The 9,051-nt window shown below is 37.6% G+C and overlaps 1 pseudogene; it reads left to right on the top strand.

The window, feature by feature from the left end:
* Nucleotides 1-6,676: 6,676 nt before the first annotated feature.
* LOC101960073 (pantothenate kinase 2, mitochondrial pseudogene) lies at nt 6,677-7,751 on the top strand (annotated as a pseudogene).
* The last annotated feature ends 1,300 nt before the right edge of the window (nt 7,752-9,051 follow it).

Here is a 9,051-nt window from a genome sequence, read left to right as displayed (position 1 = left end):
ACTTTAATCCATGCCTTTGTCATAAGAGGTATTCACCCTATAGGTGTCTCTGTGTCTTCCCATGGCCTTCTTATGAGATCACCAATCATTGGATTTGGGGGGCCCATCCTAATCCTCTATGGCCTCATCTTAACTAATTACATTTGCAAAGACCTTATTTCTAAACAAGATCATATTCTGAGGTTCCAATGGACATGAATTTTGAAGATTCCTTTTTCAATTCACTACAAATAGTAAGGCTGTTTTGTATGTCTTCAAAAAAATCTTTAAAAAAAAGAAAAGTATTTCCTCTATGGAAATGACTACCAAAAATATTATATTCAAAATTGATACATACCAAAATGTACTCAACTAAATTTTTTAATTTGCTTTATTTTCATATTCATGTTATTTATGTTATCTTGTACAGGAGTTTTGAAGTATATAATAAAATAACTCATTCAATATAAAATATGTATAACATAAAATGTATGCTGATCATTGTCAACAAATAGTGTGTACATTTTATTAACCCTGTAGAATTAATAAGTAAAGGAAGATATAGTAAACTTTATAAGTAGAGTTTAAAAGTTCTATTATGTAAGAATTATGGTCACATTATTGCAAGGTTAAAAAAAACCCACAAATTTCTCAAGTAGATTTCCAGTTAATGTGTATTTTAATTTCTTTACATTTATAAAATGTATAAGAAACAAATTATGTTAAAATTGTACAATATATTAAATTTAAAAAGTCTTAAATAATCTCAGAGCACTCTTCAACCTTCACACCTTTAGCCTGTCCCCATTAGAGAATTGCAGCCAGGTAAAGTATGAAACCAATTACCAACCCAGTTCTACCTCAATTTATATTATCTTCTTTTTTTTTTCTTTTTTTTTTTTTAGTTGTAGATGGACACAACACCTGTATGTATGTATGTATGTATGTATGTATTTATTTATTTATTTATTTTTATGTGGTGCTGAGGATCAAATCCAGTGCCTCACATGTGCAAGGCAAGTTCTCTACCACTGAGCTATAACGACAGCCCTGAATTCACATGATCTTAGATACACTTTTAGAGTTTTCAGAGAATAAAATCAAGACTAAAGAACTTTAAAAAGATGATAAACGGAAATGCCATCATGTTGCTTAATGACACGGATGTATTTTAAAAAACAAATCTTTAGACAATGTTATTGAGTGAACACCAGAGTGCACATACACAAACCTAGGTGGCATAACACCACTACACACTAAGCTGTATCTTCTAGCTGCCACATATATGGTTTGTCTTGTTGATCAAAGCATCTGCATTCAGCACATGACTCTACAATAAATTGTACAATTCTCATTATCAGAAAAAAGGGAATGCATCTGGGTTTTGAAAAAAAGTCAAGTTTTTGTAGCAAAGAGTTCTTTGAAAAAATTTTTCTGAAAGATAAAGATAGCAGATAATGTCTCTTAAAAATTCCTAAAATAATCAAAATAACAGGCTTAATAAGGGTACTATTTTGTTTTGTTAAAATGAATGTCACAAAGTTAAACACAACTCATTCAAGGTAGTTATGGCTAAGAGTAGGCCAATGATTGTTCCAATTTATTTGAAGAATAGAGGTTTAATAATTGAAACAAATGTCCTCTAAACACACTTCAAATATCACCCTCCTTCTGGCCTTTTGTTAGGCAGAGGATGAGAGACTCTAGGAGCCATGCTCCCTGATGAAAACCCAAAATTAGTATCTGAGCTGCTAATTCTGAACATGCTTTAAAACAATTGAGCAGACAGAGAAGTGACCTTTTAAAGATAATATACCCAAATCAAACTGTGGTTGAATACATGAAACATTCCTGCAAGGAAACTTCTGGCGTTTCAAGACCCAGCACCAGACTTCTTTTTCCCTTCCTTTCTAAGGCCTAATGATAAATGGGAATTAATTCAGAACACCAAGGAAAGCAGGAGGAGAATTGCCAGTGCAGGATGGAATATGCAAGAAGTGATTTTGGTGTAGGAGAGATAAGTCTCCATGGCAGAAACCCAAAGAAGCTTCAGGCTCAATTTTCAGGTGCCTTCAAGGGCAGGGAGCTAAGAGGCTAAAATGGAAGGATTGTTTGAAAGTGGTTCTAGCATATGTGGCACCCGTTATCTGCATATACTTCCTGCCTTCCTCTGCCATTTTTAAATACATGAAATACCAACTAGCATTTCACCTCTGGGAAAAATAAAATAAGTTTTTTTATTCTGAAAAACAGAATAAACTGAGAAGAATAAGGTATGCTGAGGATGGACATCAATGTCCTCAGTAAAGCGCTCTGCCTTCTTCTTTGGAGTTTCAAACCTCTCCCTGCAAAACTAAAAGCCATCAACATTCTAACCCCAAAATTAAGGCAACTAAGGGTAAATCTGTTTATTATCACTGTGGTTAGCTGGGGCTAGGGTTATAGCTCAGTGGTAGTGCAATTATCAGGCATGTGTGAGGCACTAGGTTTGATCCTCAGTACCACATAAAAATCAACAAATTAATTAATTAAATAAAGGTATTTGTCCATCCACAATTTAAATATATATATATATATTAAAAAGCTGTGTTTAGCTATGTAACAAGAACTTGACTTCCTCATTCCTTAACCTGATGCTTTTCTGGGAAGGGACTACCAGACTGGGCATTTCATTTTCTGGCCTCTGTTATATCTAAATGTAGCTATTTAACTACATGGAATGTGAGTAGAAGTGGTGTGTTTCACATTCAGGCCAGAGATTTTAAGAAAGCAAATGTGGAGCTGGTATGTAGCACAATGGTACAGCACATGCTAAACATTTGTGAGGCCATGGGTTCTTTACCCAGTGGATGATGGGGTGGTGGGGAGGAAGTGGAAAAGAAATGAAGGAATAAAGAAAGAAAAAGTGCCTTTTCACATTTTCATTCACTCTGTGCCAGCCAGAAGCAGAAGGCATGAAGGTCAAAGATGGCTGAAGCATCAGTTGAAGGAGCCTGGGTCTCTGAGTCACTACATGAGGAAAAGCCACCCATGAATAGAAAAAATCTGAACTATGCTGCAGTTGAGAAACAAGCAAATATCATAAAAAACCAATAAAGTTTTGAGGCTTATTTTGGTAACCAGCATTACCATAATTAATTATCCTTCCCATGTCCATGAAGCTCCCAGCACAGATACTTAACTTGTAGGAGGAAAGACCTATATATTCAATAGTAAGAAAGTCTGAAAAGCTCTCTAGGAAAGTCTCATTCTTAAATATGATGGACAACTAAAGATCCACTTTAGTGGTAAAGTGCCCCTAGGTTCAATCCCCAGTAACTCCCTGAATAAAATTGAAGTGTTGAAAGACAAAGAAAATAAGCAGAATAAACAAACAAATCCAAGATTTATTAATCCAGAAAGAAAAACAGAGATTGTTGGCTTATAAAATAGGAAAAAAAAAACTAAAATATTTGAATTTGTATTCTTAGAGAAATTTGAAAATATATTAATTACTTTGACAAAATTAGCCCTAGATAATCCTACTCCTCACCGTGCCCCCCACACACAGATCAAAATAAAATACAAAAGGAAAGTCTTGTAAACTAAGCATATGATTGCTAAAATTTTAAAAATCCATTTAAAGTTCATGGGTCAGTGTGCCAGTTTTTGTGGCACATATTTGTAATCCCAGGGACTCAGGAGGCTCATACAGGAGGATCACAAGTTTCAGACCAGCTCCAGCAACTTGGTAAGACCATGTCTTAAAATAAAAACATAAATAGGACTGGGTAGGTAATTTAGTGGTAAAGTACCCCTAGATGCAATCCCCAGTATCTCCCCCCCAAAAATTGAAGTGTTGAAAGACAAAGACTAGGACCCCTTCTAGAACATAAATCAAAAGATTAGAAAAAGAGAGCCTCAGACAAGGTGAAACAAAGAAAATAAATCCTTAAGTTAAAACATCCAGCAAAAAGAATAGAGAAGAAAAATAGCTGGGGATATAGCTCAGTTAGTAGAGTGCTTGCCTCACATGCACAAGGCCCTGGCTTCAATCCCCAGAATCACACACACACACACACACACACACACACACAAACACACAAACACACACAAAAATTGTTGGGCCTGGGGTTGTGGCTCAGCAGTAGAGCGCTCACCTGGCATGTCTGAGGTGCATGTGTGAGGCCCTGGATTCGATCCTCAGCACCACATAAGAATGAAATAAAGATAATGTGTCCAAATACAAATAAAAAATAATCAATACTTTAAAAAATTTTAAAAGAATAGAGAAAAAATAAAAATAATGAAGAATTAAATGGTATAAATTATAGAGAAATCTCCTCAAAAGTTAAGGACATAACTATTCTTAATAAAGGAAATAAATGTGTACCAAGGGGAAAAAAAAGACCATGTCACGTTACCATGAAATTTTAGAACACCAAATGATTAGAGAAAGGATTTTATTTTTATTTATATATTTTACTGAAGTAAGAACATATAAGATGAGGTCTACCTTTTTTCCTACATTTTAAGTTTGTGGGACAGTGTGTTCACTGCAAGCACAGTGTTGTACAGCAGATCTCTAGAACTTACTTATCCTGGTTCACTGAAACTTTCTAGCATGGAACAGAAACTGCCCATTCCCCCTCCCTCAGTACCTGGCAGCCACCATTATATTTCTGCTTTTACAAATTTGACTATTTTTGGAATCTCTTGGAGTGGAATATTGCAGAATATGTCTTTCTGTCATAAACTCATTTCAGTGAGCATAATGCCCTATACGCTCATCTCTGTTGTTGCAAATGGCAGGATTTTCTTCTTTTTTATGGCTGAATAGAATTTCCATTGTGTACATACCACATTTTCTTGATCCATTCACCTCCTGATGGACATTTAGGTTGATTTCATATCTAGGCTATTGTGCACAGTGCTGCAATAAACATAGGAAAAGTAGATTTTTTTAAAGTCTCTAGAGAAAAAGAGGAAAAAGAGGTCAGTTACCAAAAAACAATAATAAACTGGCATCAAACTTCTTATTAGGAACACTCTGTGCTAGAAGAGAATGAAACAATGTCTTCACCATTCTGAGAAGAAAAAAACTTTGAATATACAATTTTGTGCTGCCCTAACTGTTCTTGGTTCCACTAGGGTGGCTCCTTCCCTTAGCAATTTACTTAACACCCCTTCCAGATTTTCGTAACAAAGACAATACAACAAACCAAGACAAAACAAGACACAAACATACTGTATTAATCCTCTCCATTTTCTCAAAATGTCCATCCTTCCTCTTGTCCTATTTACTTATAGGGATGAGCAGATTTGCTCCTGTCCTATCTCTAGGGATGGGCAGCTTTTCCTTTTCATTTACTCCCTAGTGTCCCAGGGCTCCCCATTCAGGCCACCATCTGTCAAAGTCTGGCTGGGCAAAATAACTGGGGTGGGGTGGGGGGTGAATTGTTACAAGAAACTTGTGAAGGTTGATACAACGGGAGCCACTTTATTATGAGTCAGAGAAGTATATATACCCAACTAATTACACACAGCTTTACTTAATTAATGTAAACTAGATACAGCAGTAAACTAATAAGGAATCCTCATCATCTTAATGATTATACACAGCTTAACTTAATTAACATCATTAAATACAGCAGTCAGTCATTAAGAAATCTGCATCATCTTAATGGTTTGCTGGCATTACTTCTCAAACCACTCCTCCTAGTAAAGTGCCAGGCGCTATCTTGACTTGGTTGTGACTCTCAAAATTGTGCTCTACCAAACTATAAATAAACATAAAGGCATATGAAAGACGTTTTCAAAATTGCAAGTGCTCAGAAATTTCATCTCCCTTCTATGTGTTTGTTTCTGTTCAATATGCCTTTGGATATATTCAAGAGAAGTGAGGTAAAAACCAATAATGATGTAGAATATGAGGAAGTGGAACTAGGAGTGAAGATGAACAAAAAAAAAATTCCAGGTTGAGAGTTGTGCATGGATTTTGCTAAACAATCTAAATCAGAATAGGAAGCCAGTTGGCCCCTAAATACAATGTCTTCAAGAACAAAAATGAAATGTGGTCTACATTAAAGATAAAATAATTATGGAAATTTGTGATATCAATGATGTAGTAAAGAAATGTTCTCTCAGTAAAAGTAAAAGAAAGACAAATAGAAATTTCAGGAAACACAAACAACAAAAATTGTGTAAAATAAGTCATGATACAAAAACAAATCCATTAAAATACAGCATCATTTTAACTTATTTCTGAAATGATAAAAGAGAATTTATTTAATTTGGGCACTAGAACATTCTTCTCCAAGGATTCTACAGATCATAACCTTAAATCTATAAAAAGAAATGTAATTGTTGGACATTATTTGACTATGCAGTAAATGATAGTAAAAAAGACACAATAATACAAATTAGGGAAAGCACTAATTTTCAATTTTGAGGACCAACCTATAAGCAACATATGAAAGATAGGTCTCAGGTAAATAATGAATTTGGCATTGACCTTGAAATGCAAAAACAAAAATACAGCTGACAGCATATGTGAGGGTTCAGGTACAAGCATGTAGAATATGGAAGAAAGGAGAAAAGGTCCAATTGCCTCATCAAAGCATATCCAGAGGCTCCGGCAGGACTGCCTCTGAGGAGGCAGGAGGATTGCAGCCCTAGGGGGGCTGGATGGTGGGGGGGGCAGCGATGGGGGCTGCCAATGGGGGCCGGCCAGATCGGCTTGCCCCTGGAGCGCCATGGCAGGGCAGCCTCCACCTCACCATCTTGGGCTGGGAAGCCAGCGCCCACAGGCTCTGAAGGGCAGAGGCAGGAGTCACTGTGGCCTCTGGAGAGCAGCCTGTCAGTGCCTGTTGTTGGGCATCAACAGATAGTGTGAGGCCCCATGGGCTCAACTCCTACAGCATCCCTGCCTGGGTCTCTGGCTCAGAGGTCGAAAGCCTCCAGAAAAAGCAGCCACTTTTTCCATGGTTTGGCTTGGATATTGGTGGAACCCTTGTCAGGATTGTTTATTTTGAACCCAAAGACATCGCTGCTGAAGAAGAAGAGGAAGAAGTGGAGAGTCTTCAAAGCATTTGAAAGTACTTGACCTCCAATGTGGCTTATGGGTCAAAGGGCATTAGGGACTTGCACCTGGAGCTGAAGGCTCTGACTCTGTGTGGATGCAAAGATAGGTGGTTTTCAGCTTTGCAAACTGCATGAACTAGACTGCTTAATTCAAGGAATTTTATGTATTGACTTAGTTGGTTTCAATGGACTACTACAGTGCTATTACTTTGAAAATCCTGCTGATTCTGAAAAATATCAGAAGTTACAATTTGAGTTTAAAAACCCACATCCTCTGCTTCTGGTGAACATTGGCTCAGGGTTTAGCATTTTAGCAGTGTACTCCAAAGATAATTACAAGAGGGTCACAGGCACAAGTCTTAGAGGAGGAAATTATTTTGGTCTCTGCTGTCTTTTTACTGGCTGTACCACTTTTGAAGAAGCTCTTGAAATGGTATCTTGTGGAGGTAGCACCAAAGTGGATAAACTAGTGTGAGATATTTATGGAGAAGATTATGAGAGGTTTGGATTCTCAGGCTGAGCTGTAGCTTCGAGAACATTAACCAGGTGGTATTTGTTGGAAATTTTTTGAGAATTTACACCATCGCCATGCAGCTTTGGCATATGCTTTAGATTATTGGTCCAAGAGAAGGTTGAAAGCACTTTTTTCATAACATGAGGGTTATTTTGGAGCTGTTGGAGCACTCCTGGAACTGTTCAAGATTCCCTGATTGTTACCTGAAAGTGTATTCTAAAATTTCTACAATGGGGTCTGTGGAGTTTTGTTTTTTAAAAGACTTACTCAGTTTTATGATGGTGTACTATCTGAATTAAGTTGAGAAATGACATGTATTTTTCTAATTCATCAAGATAAATCCTTAAAAAATTTCAGTCTAATCTAGCAACCAGTAAGGAAAGAAGCATTAAAAAACGAGTGGACCATGTTCTGGCAGCATGAGGATTGCTGTGTTTAAGTTGCCCTTCAGAGTAGCGCTGTTACACCTGTGGTGTTTTTGGAAATCTCAGCATAACGCACTTCAGACATCTTGGAAGATGACTGTGGTTGTGCATCCTGATTTAACTAGCTGTGTGCAGGACAGGCTTCTGTGTGTGATAATCTAGTCACTGTTTTCTCAGCACAGCCTTAGAGATCACCTGTGCATTAATCTGGTTTGCATTTAGCTTTTGTGTGTACATATTGAAAAATGGTTTATTTTAAGCATCTGCAAACTTAATTGGGTGGGTTAATTCTGTTCCTGAAACTGAAAAATCAACTTTTAGAAGGCAGCTCTTCTATTATTTCTCTAAATCATGGGAAGATCCATATGGAAGGAGAAAACTGCTGGAAGAATTTTCTAGGGTAAAGGGCATAATGACCCGACCAAATTGGGTGAGCTAGTGGAAAAAGCAGAGCCTGGCAGTGTGACACCAAAGAGCCTCTGGAATTGACAGCTCTTCAAGGAGCCATGTAGAGAGTATCCTTTCAGGCTGAGTAGCAAAGGAGGATTTGAAATGTCTGCTGATGAAATCTGGAGGCCTCTCATGCTCATAGGTTTCAGGCTACTTGAGTGTCTTGCTAAGGGCTGGACCTTTTCTTTCTGCTGTGCAGAACAAGTTAAGAAGCATTCCCATTGGAGACAGTGCAGCTTTTATATCTAATGTACCAAGTGATGTGGGACTCACAGTTGAAGGCAAGGAAAGGCCTGGTATAAAGCAGCCTTGTAACCAGAAGGAAGATCTTAAGGTCTTCCCTGTTCTGTGATCTCTACATGTAGTTCAGTTTCTTTCTGTGGTGGAAGAGAGGGGTGAGTATATTGGGTGTTGGCTGTGTGATGGCAGCAGAGAGCCAGCTGCATGCAGGGCATCCAATAGCCTTTTCCCTGAGGAACACGTACCTTTATGCATGTGCCTTGACACATCTAGAGGGTGGGTCCAGCTGAGCTGGGGCATCCTGCAGCAGAGTAAAGAAATGTTGCTTGGATGGCAGTCCACCATTATTGCAGCCACTCATCTCTAGGCCTTCCAATCTCA

This window comes from Ictidomys tridecemlineatus, chromosome 11, assembly GCF_052094955.1.
Source record: "Ictidomys tridecemlineatus isolate mIctTri1 chromosome 11, mIctTri1.hap1, whole genome shotgun sequence".
NCBI lineage: Eukaryota > Metazoa > Chordata > Mammalia > Rodentia > Sciuridae > Ictidomys > Ictidomys tridecemlineatus.
The sequence above is the reverse complement of the archived record's forward strand: the minus strand, read 5'-3'. Positions and strand labels throughout refer to the sequence as shown.